Source organism: Thamnophis elegans, chromosome 13 (assembly GCF_009769535.1).
Source record: "Thamnophis elegans isolate rThaEle1 chromosome 13, rThaEle1.pri, whole genome shotgun sequence".
Taxonomy (NCBI): Eukaryota; Metazoa; Chordata; class Lepidosauria; order Squamata; family Colubridae; genus Thamnophis; species Thamnophis elegans.
In genome coordinates this window covers 34,606,318-34,631,398 of record NC_045553.1, presented here as the reverse complement: position 1 = coordinate 34,631,398, position 25,081 = coordinate 34,606,318, and the positions used below count along the sequence as shown (strand labels likewise).

Sequence of the window (25,081 nt, the reverse complement as noted above, 5' to 3'; positions counted from 1 at the left end):
GTAAATCTTGTGACCGGGGGGGACAATGCAACAGTCATAAATGTGAAAAATGTTTATAAAGTCACTTTTTTCAGCGCCATTGTAACTTTGGTCACTAAGTGAACTGTTATAAGTCGATGACTACCTGTCCTCTTGCCTAATTTCAGGAATACAATTGATCTGGTTAGTTTTGGATGGGGGACCATCCAAAAGGAATCCTCCTAGGATTGTAAGCGATGCAGGGAAATTGAAAACAAAAACAATCCCAGGAAAAGCAAGTGACAAACCATCTTCGTACTGTTAAGAAAATTACAGGGACGTGTCCATGAAGCCCCCTTTGGTTCAAGCTTTACCCAAAGAAGATTTTATTTATTTTTTTATTTCCTCCTTTGAACCTAAAATTCTGAAAATAGGTGGTTTTAATGAAACCTTTTTTTTAATATAAATGGATACATGTTCTTTGAAGGATCATTGGATCCCATTTATATCAACCCAACTCAACAGAGTAGGGAGATGAGGTACGTTAGGAGTCCCCTCTCCTAAAAGAGGTCCATCTGGTGGGACCAAGAAAGGGGGGCATTTTCTGGGATGGCGCTCTTCTTGTGGAACATCATCCCTGCAGAATAAGATTGTCCACCACAACCCTTTGTTACAGTGTCAAAAGACCCTGAAGATGTGGTTTTGCCAATGGCCTGGAAATCCAAAGTGATATGGAGCCCATAAAGTGGTTGGCTTGATTGCTGTCACCAGAGAGGTATGAATGTATTGGATTTTACTTGGTTTGGTTTGGTTTGGTTCATTAGATTTATATGCCGCCCTTCTCCCAAGGACTCAGGGCGGCTTACAATATTAAAAGGAACACAATACAAAAGTTAAAAAAAATTAAATAGAATATCCCAAACAAACCCAATTAGAATTGACAATAACATTTTTTTAAAAAAATTAAAATTAACAATGATCATAATTTATTTTGTTTCGTTCAGGCCAGGCTGGCTTGCTGGAAAAGCCAACATTTTAGGGCGCATCGGAAGGACGGAGGTCGGGGATTATACGAAGCTCTGGGGGGAGCTCATTCCAGAGGGAAGGCGCTCCCACAGAGAAGGCTCTCCCCCTGGGGGTCGCTAGCCAACACTGTCTGGCCGACGGCACCCTGAGGAGGCCAACTCTGTGGGATCGCACTGGACGGTGGGAGGCTACTGGTGGCAGTAGGTGGTCTTGCAGGTACCCTAGGCCTAAGCCATGGAGCGCTTTAAAGGTCATAATTAGTACCTTGAATCGCACCCGGAAGACAACAGGCAACCAGTGCAGGCCGCCTAAAAGGGGTGTAACATGGGAGCATCTAGGTGCCCCCATGATAACCGCGCAGCCGCATTCTGGACCAGCTGAAGCCTCCGGGTGCTCTTCAAGGGCAGCCCCATGTAGAGAGCGTTACAGTAGTCCAGGTGAAAGGACGAGGGCATGAGTGACTGTGCACAGAGCATCCCGATCCAGGAAGGGGTGCAACTGACGTACCAGGCGAACCTGGTAAAAGGCCCCCCTGGTCATGGCTGTCAGGTGTTCTTCTAAACTAAGTCGCGTATCCAGGGACACCCAGACATTGGACTTTTATTTCTGCAAACCGGCTGGAGTCACTGTGAATGAATTGGGCAGCCATATACATTTTCTTAATAAATAGTACCAGTTTTTTTCAGGCCTTAGTGAACTCCCCACCCTGTTATTGTTTGCTTTAATGCAACTTTTACATGATAAATAAGCCTACAATCTCCGTGCAGGCCACGAGGAAAGGAATGAGAGCTTTCAAGGTGTCACCAATTACTTTGCCAACATCTCTGGAACACCTTGGATCTCTGCAAGATTGATCCTACTAAGAGAGAACATTTGTATATTTGAACTAAAGGGATGACAAGTAATTTCATCAAAGTGATGATAAGAAATCGAAGCCAAAATATAGACTTCATCTTGGCAATTGCTGTCCTTCTCTCATCTTCTTCTGGTGGGATATTCATGAGAAGAATATACAGCGAAGCTCCCATTGAAAGGGCAGAGGCTTAATTGTTTCTCCACGTGGACAAAGATCTTCGTTACACAAGACCGCATTCATTCTAATTCATCATTTCCATTCATTCGGCTGACATCCTCTATTCTAGAAGGATGTTGAGTATGGGGGTCAAGAACATCAATTGTTCTTAGCATTATAAAGCTTGTGCTTCTGCTTGCATGCCTGCACACACATTACAAACTCTTGTCATTTGTTAGGGAGAACACTTAAGACACGATTATATCTTAACAGCTGGAAGTTCATTGAACTTGACATTCTCTCAACTGAAGAGAATTTGGACCAAAACACAACAGTGGCACAGTCTCTCCTACCACTTCCAACTAAGCTCAAAACACGATCAACATAAACTTTTAAAAAGTAAGTAAATCTCAAACACCCTGGGAAGAAGATAGGAAACTGCATCTCTTTCCCAGGAAAAGGAAAATTCCAAGTAGCAATAGTAATAGCTTACTTAGCCAATACTTATATATCACTTCAAGGTGCTTCTCAGCCCTTTCTAAGCAGTTTACAGAGTCAGCATACTGCCCCCAACAATCTGGGTTCTCATTTATCCGACCTCAGAAGGGTGGAAGGCTGAGTCAACTTGCCGGTGCATCTCAAACTGTGCATAGCAATTGGCAGAATTAAACTGCAATACTGCATTCTAACCACTGCAACACCATGGCTCAAGTAATTGAGAGAGAGAGATTTCATCATGACATTAGTTCAAATTACCCCACATGCAATCACAGCCACAGTGAATTTTGCACCTATAGCATTGTGTGGTCATGCCCTGCATCTTTCAGCATCAATTCACAACGTTCTCATCAGGTCCAACAATGCCTCATTTCCCCCATTACTACTAGCCATCATGTTTCTTGCCTAGTTCTGACTCAGCATCTTTGCAAATCCAGCCACAAGGGCTTTTCTGTCCGCTGTTTATGGACTTGTTGTGCAAACCCAGCCATTTGTGGATTATTTGACCAATCTTAGTTATGAAAGTATGGGACATTCAGCTGGGACTTGCACAGCCCTCACTGCGGTATCAGTTGAACCGAGAAGGTTGTCCATTGTTGGAAACAGAAGTGAAAGAAATCCATGTGGACAGCTGGCTGGATGCCGAGCTCTCAAGGAACTTTACTCCCACTAACTGCGAGGGATGCTTCCCTTCTTACCACTATGGAGTTCAGAGTGCATTAAATCTCAGCTTTGTCACTAATTTATCCCCAAAGCATTATATCTGCTTCCATCAGTTGCATTAGCTATGTAGCAGGGGGAAAAGGGTGGCTGGGAGACTGAATAAATGCTCCAGAGAAAGGAGCTGTTTCCATCCATTTAATTACAGGGAGCCTTGCCCTGTTCCAGCCAGTGTGCCAACTGATGCTACAACTAAATTGGCACTTACTATATGTTTTTCTCCTGTTTCAGAAAGTACAGAAAATATCTGTAACCTCAGACTGCATAAGCCCCTCTACCCTTTGCCCTCAATAGCCTTCTGAATAACAGAATAACAGACTTGGAAAGGACCTTGGAGGTCTGCTAGTCTAACCCCCTGCTCAGGCAGGAAGCCCTATGCTGTTTCAGACAAATGGTTATCCAATCTGTTCTTCAAACCTTCCATTGTTGGAGAATTCACAACTTCTGGAGGCCAGTTCTGGACAATGGCTGCTGAAAGATGTCACTTAATTCATGGCACTGATATCCCACCACATCAACTGGACTTTTGAAATACATAAAGCTCTGCAGTATGAATTCTAGAATGGTTGCATTTCAAAATAACAAAGACAACCTCAGCCTTTCCTCCAGATGCAGTGTGCCCTACTCTCTGGGGTCCTGATTGGGCCCTTAAAATGTTTTCCCCATCATATCTTATGGGCTAGCCTGGGGTCTAGAGATCTTGAACATCATGTGCTGTGTTGCAGCATCACAATCTCTTGGGGGGGGGGGGCATAATGCAGTTGGTGGGGTGGGAAGATACTTTCTTAGGGAAAAGGACCAGAAGCCACTACTTTGAATCTGAGTTCCTTTTCCAGGAAACGGCTGTCATCTAACATTGTTCCAAAGGGAGGAATTCTACAGCAAAGTCTGCATTTAAGGACTTGGAAATCTCCTGGGCCACCGGTTCACAGCGAACCAATGGCCCATTCTCCCCCACCCATCATTACTGCAAATACCCACTTGAAGTATAAAAGGGGTAGGTGGGTAGGGAAAAAGAGCCTTTTAATTTTAGATTTGAGAAATTAGTAGCTGAGCCAGGTTGTCATGGAAACTAGGTTCTCTTTGCACGCTCTCCCTTTCCACCTCAAAGTAATTTGACAACCACCTTTCTAGAATAGGGAGACAGGCCTTGAGTTATAAAACACATTTAGGCCATGGAATCAGTCCACGGAGGAATCTTCCCACAATCCAATTCAGGTTCCTTGTCACTATTGACATGCTTTGCTCTTCCCACTGGAAAATTCACCATATCCCCATGATCCCAATAACGATCACTCTGGCATAGAGATGGGACAATCCTTTTTTTTAAACATGGGATATGGATAGGCTAATTGTGGTTGAATGCTGCTATGTTGTGTGGTTTGTTTTGATTTGGCTGAGCATGCTGTGAGAACCTAGTCAATGTAGCTTGTTGACTAGCAGAGCTTATTAATTCATAAATTAAGAAATCAATTACATTATTTATAGGCTGCCTAGCTCTATCCTGACTCTGGAGTGTTTACTGCCTTGCCATCGTGATGCAATTAAGAGATGCCTTAAATAGGATGGTGGGCTTGATAAGTTAAAACTAGTTTCCTTAATGTACTGGAAAACAGTTAGCAACTACTTCAAGTCTATTAATACCCTGGCATCTGTAATATGAGATCAATACTTATTCCTATGAAACAATTATTTCGATGGAATCAAGATAACAATGGAAGGATTTTTCTGCCTCAGAATTACTTTAGACTTTCATTATTTTTTCCCTGCTAGCTTGGTCTATTAAGAGACATGCATTTTCCTTTTTCAATTGTCTACTGACGTGAACAATTATCGTGAAATTCAGAAGTGCACAATGACCGAGGAACGTTCACTGAGAAAATTAATTCCAGCAGTATCCTGTAAACCATTTACAGTTAAACATGGAATACTTACAATGCCAGTAACCTCCTGCTAAAGCAGCAACCTTCTGGCTACACTACCACCTCCATTAATGGCCTATAAATATCATGTATAAGTTCTAAATGGACTCTGCAATTTTCATCCCAAATTAGAAGCAGTGACAACATTACTTGCTTATGTAATATGGAAGCAGGCCAAATGCACCCATCGTGTATCTGGCGTGAAATATAACATTAATTCTCCTTCAAAATATTCTCTGACATGCAAAGCCTCTGCATCATTTTGTGGTGGACAAGTTGAGCTGGGCATCCTATGCAAGAGAAGAGACAGAGAGAGGGCACACCAGAGTGGTTTGCTGTGGTTGATTAGATTGCACCAAAACAGAAGCATGTACTGCTGGCATATATTTTGGAAATATCTCCATATCTGCCAATAAGAAATTAGCATCAAACACGATTAACTGTTCTTGATATGCCTCATTTTAGGGGAATCACACTGCTCATTGGCAAGGAAAACTAGCTGAATCTAGGCTTCTGCATTGGGCTGTGGCCAGAGGAATGTTTAAGAGTCTGAATTTTAACTTTAACTCCTCAATAATTTTCAGAATCTGTTTGGCCTAATGGTTAAGGCACCAGACTAAAAACCTGGAGACTGTGAATTCTAGTTCAGCCTTAAACTATAGGAGAAGAGTAAGCAGAGCTATGGGAAGTGGAATTAAACCTGTCATCAGCTTAGAATTGCTGCATTCTCAAAAACTGCTCCAAGTCCAACTCCTCTTGAATTCCGTTGACTCTTATCTGGCACCAATTTAGTGTTGAACTTTAGTTGACTAGATTCATGTACAGGGTTGAATAAATCTTCTGTTCTGGCCCCCCTCTGTCTGGTAATGAACGCAGACACAGGCTTAGCTGTTTGCCACTCTTTATTCACAGCAATTAGCAGTTAGCAATAGCAATTAGACTTATATATCGCTTCATAGGCTTTCAGCCCTCTCTAAGTGGTTTACAGAGGCAGCATATTGCCCCCCAACAATCTGGGTCCTCATTTTACCCACCTCGGAAGGATGGAAGGCTGAGTCAACCTTGAGCCGGTGAGATTTGAACAGCCGAACTGCAGTCAGCTGAAGTAGCTGCATTTAACCACTGCGCCACCTTGGCTCCTGTTGGCTGAAAGCCTAGACACAATTCACTGGCAAGACATTGGCAGCAACCCAGACTCCAACAGACACGGGAACACAAGGCAGACAAGACAAAGGGTTCTCCAGATTACTACGAATGGTTGTGTCCTGCAAAAGGACTCCTCCCAAAGCCTCTTCTTATATACTCTCTTGGGAGGGGCCAAGCCACAGCCACCTGGGCTTGATTATCTCTTATGAGTCTGTCTTCGTAGCTGCTGCCTCCATTTCTACACCCTTCGTTGCCTGGTGTCAGGGACAAACTCCCTTTGATCTTCCCCACTGCTCCATGCTGAGGCACCTCCTGGTGGCCAACCAGCCTCTCTGGTCCCTGATCTGAGTCTAAACCCTGCCCAGGGTCCTCCACATTTTCCATAGCAGACTCATAGGGATCCTCGCTATCAGAGTCCATCGGCAGCTCCAACGGCTCCTGCTGGGCCACAACAATCTTCTATGCTGCAATCTATCTAACAGACAGTCCTGATTCTTTGAACCTGATGTAAGAATAAATCCAGCTGGGTGATTTAGGACTACTTCATCCCTCTCAGTCCTAAGGAAGAAGGCAAGGGCAAACCAGTTCTGAAAAGTATTGCAAGAAAACTGCAGAGGTTTGTCCATGTAGTTGCCAGGAGTCAAGACTGACTTGAAAACACCACCACCCTTTTAAAATATAGTTATCAATACAATATTAAGGAAAAACAAACATTAATTGCCACCACAAAATAACTAAGGAACACAGCAGCAACTTTTTCTTCCCCTATGCTCTGATCCAAAACTGGTGTTCCCAGCTTCCTAGTTTATAGTTGAGTTCTTAGGGCAGTGTTCTCAACTTTGGCAACTTTAAGATATCTGGACTTCAACTCCAAGAATTGCATAGTCAGCCCCATGGTGGGGAATTCTGGGGATTGAAATCGGACACCTTAAAGTTGCCCAGAAATACTGCCTTAGGGTCTAATATCAATTATTATTTCTTGGTAGATTTAATTTTTTTTTGCTTATAAATGGCTTTTCAATTTTCTCTCTTACTTGCCTTACTATTTGCTTCTTTCCCTGCAAGAAACGAAGCTTTGTTTGCTAATTCCCCACTTTTCTCTCTACTTAATAATGATAAGAATGAGAAATTGTAAAATTTAAAGCCCTCCCTCGCCATAGGAACAGAGATGGAGAGAAGAGCAATCAGAAACATACTCAAGGAACAACTCATTATAAGACTTACAATGAGCAAATCTAGCAAGCACTGAATCTTTAATTAAAGGCTCATAAATCCTTAAAATATTTATATTCGACCTTTCTGTTTCTTGGGGGGTCAACATAGTTTAGAAGTAGATTAATCAATGCAATTGTTTTAAATATTAAACCAAAAGCAAAGCATTAACAAAAGAAAAAAAGATAAAATAAACTTGAATCATGGCTGAAACCAACACATTTTCACAGAAAATGGAATGCCATTCAGAATGCAGGCAACTGTTCTCATTTAATTTGGGGAGTGACAGATTGAAAAACATCTGCTGAATTGTGAATGAATCTAGGAGGCAGGGACCCCCTAAAAGGAAGTCTTTGGACTATCTCAGTGTTTCTCAGATTGGAAATTTTAAGAGAAGTGGACTTCAACTCCCAGAATTCCTTAGTCAGCATATGCAGCCTGTACCAGCTACACTACAGTTACATTCTACTGAAGGCAAGAAATAAATGGATCCGAAAGCCCAATCTTGGGAGGGTGGGCGGTGGGAGGGAATAATAGAAGAACATAGAAAAAGCAATGTAACAGACAGAAACTGCATCTGGATAAAGGAGAGAGACTATCCGGATATTTTATGGATGCATCCATGCAATTTCCTTATTAGTAGAGTAATTGCAACAGCAATAGCACTTAAGACTACATACCACTTCACAGTGCTTTACAGTGCTCTCTAAGTGATTTACAGAGTCAACAATCTGACTCCTCCTTTTACCAACCTCAGAAGGATGGAAGGCTGAGTCAACTTGAGCCGCTCAGAATCGAACTCCTGGAGTGAGCAGCCTGCAATACAGCTGTTAGATGGGTAATGGATAGGCACACAGGCTTAACGGTAACAACAGCTCTTTATTAAGTACAACAAGTGAGAACAATCCAGCGAAGGTTGAGTCTAACAGCAGCCCTTTTATAGGGAGCTGTCAGACCCTTCGACCAATAGGATTAAACCTCTGTTCCCACCGGAACAGAGGACCTTGGTGGAAACCACTCTAGTTAGAACAAGTATCTACAACAGCATTCTAATCACTGTGCCACCACGGTTCTTTTCTGAATAAGGACCTGGTTTGCTACTTTCTTTTCTAAGGTTGATTTTTTTCCTCAATTTTCCACTTCAGCATAAAATCCTGGTCTTTCATCCAGGGCCTAACTAGCATCCCTCTTAGTTTTGAAGAATTAGCCAACATTAACGATGGTACTGTCACACTTGGCTCAACTCCACAAATAAACATAGGAAACATAGCCTACTAGCGAAACCTCCAGCACTGAAGAAAGATTTTGTTGCTTTGCTGTACTGTCTGCAAGATTAATGGAATAACAGAATAATAATAGAGTTGGAAGGACCTTGGAGGTCTTCTAGTCCAACACCCTGCTCAAGCAGGAAACCTATATCATTCCAGCCAAGTGACTATCCAGTCTCTCCTTGAAAGCCTCCAGTGAAGGGGCACCCACAACTTCTGAAGGCAAGCTGTTCCGCTGGCGAATTGTTCTCACTGCTAGGAAATTTCTCCTTCGTTCTAGCTTGCTTCTCTCCTTATTAGTTTTCATTCATTGTTCTTGTCTTGCCTTTCGGTATTTTGGAGTATAGGCCAACCCCCTCTTCTTTATGGCAGCCCCTCAAATATTGGAACACTGCTACTATGTCCCCTCTAGGTCTCCTTTTCACTAGACTAGACCAAACCCAATTCCTGCAATCGTTCTTTGTATGTTTTAGTCTTCAGGCCCTTAATTAGTTGCTCTCTCTTATTCTCTCTTCTCTTCCTTGCTACCACCTAACTCCCCTCTAACCAGTAGCTTTTCAACAGCCTGTTTCCAACCAAGAACACTAGCATTCATCAGCCTCCCACTATGCTCCAGTCCTGCCTGCCAGAATGGAGTGACTAAGGTAAGTGGGTGGAAGCGCAGTGAGTTACAAGCCAAATTTAGCAGCGCGCAGTGCCAAACTGGAGTGTATCTTGTCAGGACTGGGCTGCATCATGCAGAGAGCTGGGTGGTTTCCACAGCGAGCAAGCTGCTAGGATAAAGGATACAGTACAGCACAGTTAGGATGTGCAAGACAGAGAGGGACCAAGCGTGCCATCTTGGCGCAGAGAGAGTCATGAGGCAGCTTGCAACTCACCAACTTATATGTGTTTTTGAGTCTTGGATTGAGCTCTGGAGAAAAGTACCCTGGATGGGGAGACCGGTCATGTGCTGCAGTCAGGCTATTATGCCACTTAATTTTTCCACCTGAGAAACAATCCTTCTGCCCACCTCTCTCCACCCCGTCATCAATCCCATCTGCATGTTTCTATAACAGTAACAGCAGCAGCAGGAGCCAGATAAAGATCGGGCTGCCTAAAAGCCCATCTGTGGATGAATGAGAAGTAGGCTGAAAGAACAGTCGCACGGCAGGTATCTTCTAAAAAAGACACCTGCTTCATTCAGGGCTCCCCAAACCATTCGCTCTGTTTTTTTATTCATCTGATTTACTTTATTCCTCCAAGGCATACGGCCGCCCATCTCCCAAACAGGGGGCTCTGAATCATGTACAACAAAGCTAAATAGCAATATATTAAAAACCTTTATTATAATTAAGATTTAGTTTTCAGTTCGATTCACAATCTGGGACTGGTAAAAATAGTTGAAGTCCTAATCAAGAACCTAAGAGCTTTAGGTAACCTCTGAGTATATATAGAGTTCCAAGTAAGGTGATTTTTCGCAATGTTAGAATATTCAGGTCTAATAAGTTCAAAATTTCTATGTATCTAGGCAGCCCTCCTTTGTTCCAAAGGCTTATTTATTTATTTATTATTTATTTATTTATTTATTTATTTATTTATTTATTTATTTATTTATTTATTATTTATTTATTATTTATTTATTTATTATTTATTTATTTATTTATTTATTTATTTATTTGTCTTGTATGCCGCCCACTCCGGAAGACTCCGGGCGGCTCACAAAGACAAGGGAAAGGGGGGGAATGAGACAAAGACAACATATTAAAAACAAAACCAACATTCACAATTTCTGTGGAGGTAGATGCTTCTCAGCTCCCCCCAGCCTGCTGGAACAGCCAGGACTTGGTGGCTTTGCGGAAGCCGGGAGGGTAGTAAGGATCCGGATCTCAACAGAGAGCTCCTTCCAGAGGGCCGGAGCTGCAACAGAGAAGGCCCTCCCCCGGGGAGTCGCCAGCTGACATTGGCTGGCAGATGGAATCCGGAGGAGATCCAACCTGTGCGATCTCATTGGTTGAGAGAGGTAATCGGCAGGAGGCGGTCTCTCAGGTACCCAAGTCCGATGCCATGTAGGGCTTTATAGGTAGCGACCAGCACCTTGCTGGGGTTGCTTCTATTACTATTGCTACAGCCATGATTTATTCTTCCATAATCACTCACCTTCAATTTGTAAATCACAATATTTATTTTTCTAGTTGTTCTCTTCAATTCGTGCACACCTGGTATTGCAATATATCAATAAACCAGACTTCCCCCACACCCACATAATGATGTCAGGTGTGTTGTGAGCCAGTTTGTTGTTGTTAATATTCTTACATTATAAAGAGCATAAACTAAAATAAAAACCACATACTAACAACAGGGGAGCTATTCAATATTTCACCAACCCCTGGGGACCTAGGATGGATGGCACAACCAGATCTTGAGGGACTTCTGGGCAAACAAAAGGGATGAAGCTAAACTTACTTCAGGGGAGAAATTCAACAAAGTAGCCACCACAGAAAAAGCACATCTGCCTAGGAACCAAGTGAAGCTTCCTAATCAACAGGACCCAGCAAGCTCCCTTTCCCTGGAGGAACAGAAAGATGTAATTGGGAAGAGATGGTCCCTATTTCCAAGGTTCAGACTGGATTTGCCATTGCAAGATGGCTGTACCCATAGAGAAGGTATGGAAAAAGTGCAAGGGACATGAGAGTTGGTCACCCAACTACTCTGACCCCCTCCTCCATCCAGTAATGAATGCTGAGACAAGCTTAGCTGGAATGTCACAACTCTTTATTAGCAGGAAACATAAATCTTGGTGGCTGCAAACCCAAACACGAACAAACAGATAAAGAACCTGGCAGCAACCCAGATTTTGGACCAGATACAGATAACAGCTTCTCCAGTGTTGACAATTAAGTTGAATCCTGCAACCAGACTCCTCCCAGAGTCTCTCCTTAAATACTATCTTGAGAGGAGCCTAATTACAACCACCTGGGTCAATTATCTTCTGTGCCTGCGTAGCTGTTCTCTACGTCGATCTGCCTCCCGTTGCCGGGCATCCAGGACCAACTCCATTGTCTCCTCCCCACTGCTCCAAGGCCTGACGTCAGGAGCACACTCCCTTTGGCTTTCACTGCTGCTCCATGCTTCAGGCGCCTCCTGGTGGCCAACCAGCCTCTCTGTGCCCTGCTCGGAGTCGGAACCCTGTCCAGGGTCCTCCATATCTTCCAGAGCCGACTCATAAGGCCCCTCGCTGTCGGAGTCCGTTTGCAGCTCCAACGGCTCCTGCTGGGCCACAACCCCCAACCACCCTCATATTTTTAAGAGAGGGGGGGGAAAGGTAATTCGGTGAAAATGTCCCATTGAGATGCTTTGTTAATATTTGAAACTTTTAAGTGGAATGCAATGCACAGGAATGCCAAGTTTATTTCTTTATTAAGAAAATGTATATGGCTGCCCGATTCACTCATGGTGACTCTGAGTGGCTTTTGAGTGTTATTGATTGAGCTGTCAAGGTTCTGACTAATGAGACCAAGCAAATCAGAACTCCGAGACTCAGATCTCTCTCAAAGAAATTCTTTATTGATCATATTGGCACGATTAAATGTAAAACCAACTCTAAATGTTTCCCGCAGTTTCAGTACAATTAAAATGGAAATAACTTCCTCCCCAAAAGTCCCAGGTCACGTTGGTCAATTAGGTTAATTGGCAACCTTTCCGGGCACTTTTCCCGTCTCTATCCATCACCTGTAGAGATGACCTTAGTTCCCACGAGAAAGTTCTGTGTTTTGTCTAGCAATGCATTTCCTCCTCTCCTCCGCCCCCCCACCCTCCAGTGGTGGGATTCAGCCAGTTCGCACCGGAGAACCGGTTCTTAACTTTCTAAGAGGTTCAGAGAACCGGTTGTTGGAAGAAATCTTCTTCTGTTTTTTTTTCCACTTTACAGGGCTAATCCTGTAAGGAAGGCAGGAAGGAAACATTCTGGTGTTGTTTCTAGCTTAATCTTTATTGCCCTGCTTACAGAAACTGCCTCTCCAGTTAACCCTTATTACAGTGTAACAGCTAAGGCAAAGTGCCCATTGACCTGAGTAATGTTGAGTTGGCCATGCCCACACGGTCACATGACCATTAAGCCCCGCCTACCCACCTGGTCATTAGAACAGAGAACTGGTTGTTAAATTATTTGAATCCCACCACTGCCCCCCTCTGTTTGGCAACTTAGGAATAGAAAAATGGTTTCTGCCAGGTTCGATTAGAAGTTGACATCAGCTGCATAAGGAAAATGGTTGTACCATTTCCAGCAGAGTTAATGTGGAATATTTAGAGATCCACAAATTATTTTCAAGCCTGATAGAGAGACACTGCATTTATTGTACATGCATGTTCCCCAGCTAAAATGACTGCATGCTATAGGGCCATGCTAAGCATTCGTGTCCCCTTTCACCAAGCTGGTTTTCAACAACAAAACAGCCCTCCTAGAGGTATTAAAGCAGTCACGTCCTCTGGAAGACAGCTCTTTCAAAAGCTTACCTTCCCAAGTATGCCTTTCGACTTGGGATTCCCAGCAAAGAGAATAGCAATAGCACTTAGACTTATATGCAACACATTAGTGCTTTACAGCACTTTCTGGGAGATTTACAGAGCCAGCATATTGCCCTCAACAATTTGAATCCTCATTTTGCTTGGAAGGCTGTGTTAACCTTGAGTCTGTCAGAATTGAACGCCAGGCTGTGGGCAGAGTTCATCCGCAGTGCTGCACTTTAACCACTGTGCCACCAGAGTCCCTAGAGAAGGACTCTACCGCACAAGGTGCAGGCAGTTGAGAAAGGTTCTGAAGCAGCAGTGCAAGCCATACTGAGCCAATCAGAGGGACTGAAGCATGGAAACCTAGTTATCTTTGGCAAACTGCACCCTAGAAAGCATGTGGAAGTGAAAGCTATTCATCTAGTATGAGTCTGTGAGAAATGCTGGATGGTCTGGTCTCCAAGGGTTGTTCTCAGTTCTTACCGTTGATGGTGTAAGCTCCATTCCTGCATTTGGCAACATCAATATGACTGGTAATCAGTGTTTCTCAACCTCAGCAACTTTCAGATGGGTAGGCTTCAACTCCCAGAATTCCCCAGCCAGTATGCTAGGAGTTGAAGTCCATCCTTCTTAATGTTACCGAGATTGAGAGACACTGGCTTAGACAATTGCGTCCTCCTCTGGACAACCTTCAACTCCATCACAAAAGCTTAGATTGAATTGTCTGCATTTTGTTGGCATTCAAGGAGGGGAGGAAAGCCAAAGAGAAACATGTCTAAGAATACAATTAGCAAAAACCCACACAACTTTGCTAAGATCTTGGGTAGAAGCCACCGTCAGGCTACACAACAAATGAGGTGTATTATGAGACACTTTGATATCTCCAGTGAAAAAGGTCCTCTGCACAGCAGAAGCTCCAAGGGAACCACTGCTAGACAGTCTTAGATGTCCCTTTTCTCCAACAGGGCAATTGAAAGCTCGGCATGGATCTGAATAGAAAGCTTTAGGTTTCAAAGGCAAACCAAATATTACATTACAGAAATTCTGAGTGCCAAAGTTTGCTACAGCTAACGTTCAGGTAACTAGAGATTCCAAACTACAGGTGTTCCCGAAATCTCTTTCTTATGGATCTCAATTGCTGAGAATAGGTAGTCCCCATCCCGCCCAGTATTTCAGGAATATGGTAATGTATACCTTAAAATAAGTTTAGAATAGTTTTTTTTAAAGGGGGGGATCAAAACCTACCCTCACCACAAATTCCTTTCTTTAGCCCTTTTGCTAATCCGCTCTGATCCTGTTGACTAAAAATGCTAAGCATATTCATTGGCCATCAAAGTTTGCCTGTGCTCTAGGTGAAGATGCTTACCAACCTGTCTGTTGGAAAAGCCCATCAGTACAAAATACACCAAGCTCCATTCCCAAATCCCAACATTTTCCTTGGAGTAGAGCTGGGGTATCCAACCTTCTCAACTTTAAGACCTGTGCGCTTCTACTCCCAGAATTCTCTAGCCAGCATTGTCCACAAGTCTTAAAGTTGCCAAGGTTGGACAGCCTTGGAGTGGAGACTTGGGTAATGATGGTTCCTTTCAAAAGAAAGGAGAATGGTGTTAATCTTGCAAAGCAATTTGTATTAAAAAATGTTTCATGTCTGGATGGAACTTCCAACCATTGGCAAGTATCCCAATGCTGTTCTGACCTCACTGGCGGCGTTCAGACTCAGAATATGTCTGAGTTGGCTGGAACAGTACGGAAGGCTTCCTGTGAATTTGCCAGAATCCAATACAGGGTTTTTCGACTGCAAAATGTTTCAAAATCAAAATGTTCTGTACACTCCTGGCTCTCATCCTCACAAATTAGTTCAAGGCAAGATGCAACGTGACCACTGCATTCTGTACTGTAGGGATAAAGTAAATCAAGTCATGAAATGGAAAGCCAGGCTACAAAGAAGTGGAAGATTCAGAATAATTTGGAGATAAGTTACTTATTATTATTATTATTATTATTATTATTAATAATAATAATAATAATATTAATTAATTAATTAATTAATTCGACTTATATACCGCTTCATAGGGCTTTCAGCCCTCTCTAAGCGGTTTACAGATTTTTTTAACAAATTGAGTCAGCAACTTGCCCCCACAGTCTGGGTCCTCATTTCACCCACCTCGGAAGGATGGAAGGCTGAGTCGACCTTGAGCCAGTGAGATTAGAACCGCTGAACTGCAGATCACAGTCAGCTGAAGTGGCCTGCAGTACTGCACCCTAACCACTTGCACCTCTTATTTAGAATACAGAATAACAGAGTCAGAAGGGACCTTAGAGACCTTCTACAGGGACCTCCTTGCTCAAGCAGGACCCTATACCATTTCAGACAAGTGGCTCCCCTTAAAAGCCCCCAGCAATGAAGAACCTGCAACTTCTGGAGGCAAGCCATTCCACTGATTAATTGTTCTCACTGTCAGGATTTTTTTCCCCTTACAGTAGTTGCCAAGCTGCATTGCATTTGCAATTCAAGGATTACCTTAGAGGTGGGTTCCTACCAGTTCGCACCTATTCGGTAGAACCGGTTCGTCAAATCTACCGAACCGGTTAGAAGAGGTTCCACCAGTGGACCCGGAAAGCAGGCCACACCTACAGGAGAGGTTCCAAAAATGTTTGAAACCCACCACTGGATTACCTGTATTTTTAGGTTGGTTTCTTCCTTGCTTAGTTCCCATCCATTGTTTCTTTATGTTCGTTATAATGTAACTTATACGGATAAGCATGATTTAAGCTTTGGTTGACTGATTGCTTTAATCAAATCAAATAGGCTGTGATGCTAAAATTATGCCCCAAAGTTTTTATTTTCTCCTTATAATTGAAGTCACCATGAAAAAGCTTGTAAAATGTAACTCACTGAAAGATGTTTATTTGTTTGCTGGCCCATTACAAGAAAAAGAAGCTAGCCAGGAAACTTGTTTTTAAACGCCTTCACTTCTGGGCCGTTGATGATGAAATTACACAAAACAAAAACATCCTGCTTAAGAACAGTATGAAAAAAAAAATCACAAAAATAAAATTTTCCAAGGAGTTGGTATCTTAGAAGTGTCCATCTATGGGTCTTATGAACTCAGATTTTTTTATTTCTATAGTGCAGTGTTTCTCAACCTTGACAACTTGAAGATGTCCGGACTTCAACTCCCAGAATTCCCCAGCCAGCGGGAATTCTGGGAGTTGAAGTCCGGACATCTTCAAGTTGCCAAGGTTGAGAAACACTGCTCTAATGTTTATACTGGGAAGCAGATTGTAGCCATGTATCTCCCTCCAGTGTGTTCCAATATCTAAGAGCCGAGGTGGCGCAGTGGTTCGGGTGCAGTACTGCAGGCCACTTCAGCTGACTGTTATCTGCAGTTCGGCGGTTCTAATCTCACCGGCTCAAGGTTGACTCAGCCTTTCATCCTTCCAAGGTGGGTGAAATGAGGACCCAGACTGTGGGGCGATATGCTGACTCTGTATACCGCTTAGAGAGGGCTGAAAGCCCTATGAAGCTGTATATAAGTCTAACTGCTATTGCTATTGCTATCTAAGAGGCTACCACAAAGATGAAGGGGTCAAACTATTCTTCAAAGCACCTGAAAGGCAGAATAAGATGCAATGGATGGAAACTAACCAAGGAGAGAAGCAACCTAGAACTAAGGAGAAATTCACTGACAAGTGAGAACAATTAATCAGTGGAACAACTTGTCTCCAGATGTTGTAAATGCTCCAACACTGGAGGTTTTTAAGAAGAGATTGGACAACGTTGGTCTGAAAACAAAGCTTAAATAATGCTTATCCGTGTACGTTACATTATAACAAACATAAAGAAACAATGGATGGAAACTAAGCAAGGAAGAAATCTCCAGTACATTAATAGGGTTTCCTGCCTAAGCAGGGGATTGGACTAGAAGACCTCCAAGGTCCCATCTGACTCTAGTTATTCTGTAGTCCAATTGAACTGCAGTCCTCATGGGCTAGAGAAGACGTCACTGCTTAGGAATGACGGCTGGCAATGGGAAAACTCTGGTGCCAGTCACTCTCTCAGCTCAACCCACCTCACAAGGTTGTTGTTCTGGGAGAAAAACAGGAGGAGGGTGTGTTATTTATGCTACCTTAAACACTGTTAGAGAGGAAAGGAAGAATATGAATCTGTTAAAAAACAATACTCTAAGGCAGTGTCTCCAACCTTGGCAACTTTAAGACCTCTAAAGCTGGCTGAGGAACTCTGGGAGTTGAAGTCCACAAGTCTTAAAGTTGCCAAGGTTGGAGACCACTGCTCTAAGGAGTCATCAACAAGAAAAACCACACCCTACCAAAAACTGGCAGGGCAAGCTACTGGGAACCGGGAGCAAACCCCACAATCACTTGCACTGATGACAGTCAGTAGCCTTCAAGCAAACAGCTCAGAGAACAGCAAAAGTGCCATAGATAAAAAATCTGTGAGCCACATAAAACATGTCTTTTAGCCACTCCCAAGTTGCTGAGGAAACCCTGACTTGAACTAGAGGCACTTATGAAAGCATTTTATTACAAGAATCTCCACTTTTTTCACAATGAAAAGCAAGCGAGGTGCAGCGACCTGGGCCCTCACCATAACCTTAAATTGCATTAATATATATATATTTTAACAAAATAATCCAAATCTCGCAGACATCTGAAAAAGTTGCCAAGCTCCAGGTTAACAGCTCTTTCCTCAAATTCCCACCACCACATATCTGTGATGATCAATGCTCATGCAAAGTAAATCTTGTTTGATTCCATGGGGCTTATTCAGAAGCTCCCTCAATGAGAGAGCTCTCGTCTTTGTTCAAGTACTAATCAATGCAATGGGCTTGGAATTTATGTAATAGTATTAATGTACTGGAGATTGGGAAGGAATATAAATTGAAATTTCCTGTCAGAAAACCTTTCCAAATTGAGGGCCACACTTATTTTGCAGGAGGGGGGGCACTCTTTTTTTTTTTTTTAAAGGCAAGATCAAAACAAACTTGAAATTCAACGTCATGTCATTAGCATTTCCATCTCATTAACCTAAATCAAAATGACTGTTCTCTCTGACACATTCCTATTTACAATTTGGCCAGGTCATTCGGGAGTAAAGCCTGTTTGCACTAAGGAACTGTGTTTGAAGAAAGAAACTGAAAAGTGTCTTAGGATCCCTGAAATATGCCATATGCAAGACCAGAAGGGATGCTTCAAGGTGCATCATGCAAGCAGTCAGCAGCACTGATTCGGTTTCCGTCACCCAGGACACACAAAAGCATCAAAAAACCACACAAAGAATCCAATCAGCCGTTCTTTAATAAGGTCCACATGGTCACTGCTGACCACATCAGCGGCTGCGTTCCAGGTGCATTATTCCTGGCCACAGTGATATGTGAGCTTTTCATTTCCTCCGGCATGTAAGAGAGGCAGTCTTGCACAGAACAAGCCAACTGGCTTGATGTTGCCATGCGTGGTTACCAGAAATAATGCCCAGGCACATGGAGAGAGGGGAAAAGTGCAAAAGCCTCCCTTGAAACCAGCATGAACTAATCTCTCTCCCTCTTTTTCTTCCTCATTCTCTCTTTGAATTTGAAAGGCCAAACAGTCTGGTTGGGCTTTTAGACATCCAATGGAGCAACATGGGCTGATCTCTTTTTAGAGTACCATGTGTATATGATGCCTCAAGAGAACTTATGGTAGTATCCTACAAAGGTACAGTTTACCCAATTACATTATTCCCCCCCCCCCAGGACTTTCCATTATGCGGAAAGTCTCCAAAAGGTCGAGCAGAGAATGTTCACCTCCCCTGTTACCAGAGCCAAGTGGAGATGATTACAGCTCAACACACTCATACATGCAAAACAGGTGCTCAATCGCTTACCTGTAATTCTGCTCTCCCCCCCCGCATCAATCTGAACGGCGTCCAGCACTCCCACTGCAACGTGTGCAGACTTGTCTCCTGAACCCTTTGAAGTCGGGAGGACCCGTGTATGTAACGCTGAAGGAGGACTTTTGAACGCCTCGGATAGCAACTCCTTTAACCACTGCTAGATGGCTGACAATGCTGAGCGGGGTTTCTGTCACCCGTCCCGGATATCCCCCGTCCCACTCCCAGCAGCTGGAAGACCATCCCCGCCGTGCAAGAAATTAGCTGCAGTCACACAACCCTTCGCCCTTTGCTGACTGAGTGAAGCCGCTAGGCTTCTGGTTCATCATCGATCAGATTATGTTGCATTCGGAGCATACAGTGAATCGGGTTTTGGAAAAAAAAATACCGAGCAGGTTGAACACCGACCAAACTTCCCGTGTCGGGAAGGCAGCCGCACAACAATGCGCCCGGCCAAGCGCCCAGCCTTTTGTTTTGTACACACGGATTCCCCGCGCAGTGGCCAAATCCTCTCTGCTGCGCGCCCGCGAGCGAGCGAGAATTCCTGCAAGGAACGTCGGTTCCCCCCCGTCCCCCCCCCACCCACAAGAGCCCCCGCATTAGGCACCCGTAAGGACCGGGGTTGCTTGCCCGTTTCCCTTCCCTGCGTTGCATTTGCACGGGGACCGCGAGGGCGCAGGGAGCGCCCGCTCCTCACACCGCGCGCCGCCGGGACGCTCGTCTCGCGCCGCCCTCACCTGGCTCCTGTTTTGCCCCGCGTCTTGCCCGACGATCCTCACCACCGCCACCACCACCACCCGGGCACAAATCCGGGCCAGCGCCGCCCGCGGCAGCTCACCACGGTCTCTCCACCCGCCGGGCTGCTTTAGCGCCGTCGCCCGCACTTGGGAGCGCGGGCCACGGGAGGGGAGAGAGGGAGGGGGAGGGGGCGGGCCGCGGTTGGGCATCCGAGGCGCTAATTGGCTGCTTAGCTCAGTTTGGGCACGCGGGGAAAGCGGGCCGGCGGCTGGAGGAGGGGGGGGGGCTGCCAAAACTGGCTTTGTTGCGCCGCTCGCTGGCAGCTGCCAGGCGGGTGGAAGAGAGGTGGGGGGCGAGGACGGGGGAGAGACAGCTGTAATGATATGTGTCGCCGACGGACGGCACGCGCCACCTCCCCACGTTCCCCCCCCTCCCGCGGGTCGCCTGAAAGGGTGGGAGAGGAGCGGAGCTAATTGCTCCGAAAGGCAGGGGGGGGGGCTTTTTTGCAAATTGCACACCGCCTCCCTACCTGGAGTTCTCCGCACCCACTTGCCCCCGTTCCGCCGTCTGTCCCGGGCGGCGTGAGAGGAACGCGAGAGGATCCACAGCAGGTTGTTTGTGTGTGTGTGTGTGTGTGTGTGTGTGTGTGAGAGAGAGAGAGAGAGAGAGAGAGAGAGAGAGAGGGAGGGAGAGAGGGAGAGAGAGGGGGGAGAGGTAGGGAGGGAGAGAGAGAGGGAGAGAGAGAGGGGGGGGAGAGGGAGAGAGGTAGGGAGGGAGAGAGAGAGTGGGAGAGGGGGGGGAGAGGGAGAGAGGGAGAGAGGGGGGGAGAGGGAGAGAGGGAGGGAGAGAGAGAGAGGGAGAGAGAGGGGGGAGAGGGAGAGAGGGAGGGAGGGAGAGAGAGAGGGAGAGAGAGGGGGGAGGGAGAGAGGGAGGGAGAGAGAGAGAGGGGGAGAGAGAGGGGGAGAGGGAGAGAGGTAGGGAGGGAGAGAGAGAGTGGGAGAGGGGGGGAGAGGGAGAGAGGGAGGGAGAGAGAGAGGGGGGGGGAGAGGGAGAGAGGGAGGGAGAGAGAGGGGGAGAGAGGGAGGGAGGGAGAGAGAGAGGGAGAGAGAGAGGGGGGGGGAGAGGGAGGGAGAGAGGGAGAGAGAGGGGGGAGAGGTAGGGAGGGAGAGAGAGAGGGAGAGAGAGAGGGGGGGGAGAGGGAGAGAGGTAGGGAGGGAGAGAGAGAGTGGGAGAGGGGGGGAGAGGGAGAGAGGGAGAGAGGGGGGGAGAGGGAGAGAGGGAGGGAGAGAGAGAGAGGGAGAGAGAGGGGGGAGAGGGAGAGAGGGAGGGAGGGAGAGAGAGAGGGAGAGAGAGGGGGGAGGGAGAGAGGGAGGGAGAGAGAGAGAGGGGGAGAGAGAGGGGGGAGAGGGAGAGAGGTAGGGAGGGAGAGAGAGAGTGGGAGAGGGGGGGAGCGGGAGGGAGGGAGGGAGAGAGAGAGAGGGAGAGGGAGAGAGGGAGGGAGAGAGAGGGAGGGAGAGAGGGAGGGAGGGAGAGAGAGTTGTGCAAAACAATCCCAAATCCTAAGACTTCCAGACTTCAGGGTGCAAATATGCTAGCGATATTCTGATCAAAGATTAATAGCGAGGCTTGTCGCGATGTTGGGGATAATCCAGCCTTATTGGGGGTTTTGTGGGGGACGACGACGACGAGAGAAACGTGCGAATTGGGGGAGAAGAACCGTGCGCATCAGCTTGGTTCTGGGCTGCAAAATAGAGCCTCCGTGTTACAAAGACGTTGCACCTTGAAGTGGGGGAGACGGACGACGGAGAATAGGAGGTGCCGACAGGTCTGCCGCCTGCAAGCTCTGCTTGAGGTTTATATGATGTCCAGACAAAACACGACATCAAAATTACCATCTATTGACTTCAGTCCGGGATCTTTTGGTAAAGCCACATGCAAGCAACTTTGGAGATCTAGCCAGAAAATAATAACAATTTAACTTGCTATCTCTTATGTTGGTAATTGGAGTTGGATTCACACAATCTTTCTAACCTGTTTACTAGATCATTTTCTAGGTTATAGCATAATAGAAATTAGTTTTCCAGTTCCATGTTGAACTGGAAACTAATGAAACAGTTTGGATTCATAAAACACAGTAAGCTGCAAAACTGCAACCCAACTCAACCCAACTCAACCAAGGGTGACACTAGCTGCACATGATTTTGGAAATTTTTTAAGCTGATCAAGTGTTGCATGTTGTGTGAACCAGCTTTTAACGCTTGGAAACCTGTTTCTACATTATTTTTTAAGACAAGTTTAGAGTGCAAGAGGTATCTTTGCTTTTGCTTATATTGTGATTGCTAGAAGACACACAAGATGAAAACAGTCTTTCTAGCAGACTTTTCCCCTCTTCCCTCTCATTTTCTATAGGAGTCTTTAATATTCTAATATGGAAATTTTGTATCCTGTAGTCCCAATGCTATTTGAAGTCTACTAAGTACTTAAAAAGAAAAATCCTGCCTTAGGCCAAGACTTCCGATGCAATGGCACTGATTGGTCGATTTTTCTTCCCTGGATTGGATTTGTCCAATCATCTTTCAAAACCTTCTATGCAATTTTTTTTTACAAAAAAAAAATGAATAGAAAGAGCCAAGTTTGGTACCATCACACTATGCTAGAACTACATTTCCCACAACTCCTAGGCGGCACAGTAAACAAAATGTTTGCAACTCAAAAATGAGAGAAGCTGCCAAAGGTAAACAGTCTGTGAAATGATGAAGTCGCTCTTGTCTGCCTTTGGCTGATTGATTGGTTGTTATTTCCCCTCCAGTGAATTTTGCTATCCACATACCTTGGCTCTTCTTAAATTGCTTACTTTCCATAAACAGCTTATGTTTTTTTTTCTTCTGTTGTGCCCAACCCTTTTCTCCCTGCATTCCTTTTTAGCTCTTGAGTGACCTTTTCCACAATGTAGGTATAAAAAAAAAATGAAAGGCATACAATTAGAACACATGTTACAGCAAACATGTCAAACAAAAGAAATCTTATCTGCTGAAGATTATCTCCAGTTCAAATGCACAAGTTGACAAGGCGTAAGGATATCCCACTGAATGCAACAATTTCAGGCTAAGCAAAGAAAGACTCTCATGTTTTCATCTTAACCAGATACCCAAATTCTAGGTCAAGGGTGACCAAGACCTGTGAAATTCAACTCAATTTAAAGTCCCCATGTCTTAAAATTGGCAAGATTGGACATTGCTGCTCTAGGTCATGTTAACCACCTGTCTCTTCCCAACATCTTTTGAAAGTTACCCAGATTTATCCATATTCACTACCATTTTGGTTTGCTTTCATCCCAGGCAGATGATCAACAGGATGTCCCTTGCATCTCCTCTGCTTCCCACGAGGAGGACTTCAATTCTTCTATCAACTGCCAGGTGCAACACTTGGGGAGAAGGTAGAGAAGATCAGGAATACCAACTTCTTGCTACATACAAGAGCATGCAACTAGTAAAATCATGCAAATGGGACTAGCAGAAGCTCAAATAACTAATATTGCTCAGAGTGTGCAGCATATCCTGCAAAAAATATGATGCTTGATTGCACATAAGAAGGCATCTTACAAAGCTACCTTACAGGTAGCCCTCAATTTGCAACCATTCATTTAGCAACAATTCAAAGTCACAACAGTACTGCAAAATAAGAGGCTTAAGATCAGTCTTTGCCCTTACCACTGTTGGCAGCATCCCCACAGTCACATGATCAAAATTCAGGCACTTGGTATCTATTTACGATGTTTGTAGCATCGGGATAATGTGATCACCAATTGTGACTTTTCCGGCTGGCTTCAGACAAGCAGAGTCAATGAGGGTGGAGCTGGATTCGCTTAACAACTCCTTGGTTCAATGAACAGCAGTGATTTGCTACTGTGGCAGAAATCGGGTGCGGCTTCCTTAACAACTGCCTTCCTCAGCAGTGGAAATTCTGGTCCCAGTTCTGGTGGCAAGTTGAGGACTATTTGTATACCAAGCCACAGCACTCTCCCCTCTAGGTTAACGTTTTCTACTTTGGTTGCCAGCAGCTCTTGGTAATCTCGCTCTCATTTATCACACCCCATTAATTCATCTGCTCCTAATTATTCAGCTGCTTCCCTATACCTTGTCCCGGAGCACTTCAAGTTGTTTTTCTACCTCTCAATTCTTCTGGTGCCAGCAAAACAGGCATCTAAGGCTCATCGGGCTGTTTTGACTACTTCCAAGCCATCAGAATCAGCGCTAGCGTCTCTGATGAATCTGTTGTGTGCAGGGAACAGCCAGCCAATCAGCGATTGCCCTTTCTGGCCAATTGTTGAAGGCAGAAACTGCAAGCCAATGGGGGCTTCTTTGTGGGCTGGTAACTAAGTATGTCCTCTCCCCCCACCTTGAGTTCAGTGCTAAACGGACCACCTTCCCCTCCTGATAGCAAAAACAAAAGGGAAAACACTGCTATTGTTTCCTGGTGATTGAATGCTCGCTATGATAGCAAGCCACCATTGCCTTTTAAGCAAATGGCAGTGTGCTGGCATTTATGTAATGGGGAAATCTCTTAATCTTTTACAAGTGTGGTGCTATGATGGTGTTGAAAGAAATGTCCTTCTGGGTTCAGCTCCAAGTGGGGAAAAAGACACTGGAGACATGGAGGCTGCTTGGAAAGATGGTTTATTGTTGGACAGGGCCACATGGCTTGAGCCCTGAACAGAAAAGATGATCACATGCTTCAATGTTGGTGGAGAAGAAGAAAAAAAGGCTGAAGGAGGGGCTTGCTAGGCTTTTTATACCCTGTTTAGTCCCACTTCTCTGTTTCCTGTTCCTGTGTAAGAAATGTATTCTGATTGGTTGTCACACTCCCATGGGGCCGTGCAGGGGCTACTCTCTAGGCTGTGATGAGTTCTCAGATGCCATGTGGAGAGTTGAGCAACGTTCCAATATCCCTTCCCACTGCAGCTGCAGTGGAGAAGTCTTTATTATGTAAAGTGGGCTAGCCTGGCTTTCTCAATGGCCTATTGACAAAGTGGGGATGGGCAGGAAGCTACAGGCAACTCTTCTGTCTTTTAAAGCATGTTTCTTTCTTTTCACATCCAGAGAAATATTCTGCCTTTTCAATATTTCCTAGGATATTTCATTTTTCTGGGAGAGGGCTGGATGATAACTTCCCACAATGGAACAGAGCAGGTAGCGGAAGTCAG

At 44.9% G+C, this 25,081-nt stretch overlaps 1 protein-coding gene across 1 annotated transcript in view; it reads right to left on the bottom strand.

Moving 5' to 3' along the window:
* Nucleotides 1-19,985, bottom strand: part of LZTS1 (leucine zipper tumor suppressor 1) — a 32,659-nt gene extending 12,674 nt beyond the window's left edge. Inside the window, 1 exon segment of the mRNA XM_032229646.1 lies at nucleotides 19,878-19,985. The gene's annotated coding sequence lies outside the window, so the exon portion shown is untranslated.
* Between the last annotated feature and the right edge of the window lie 5,096 nt (nucleotides 19,986-25,081).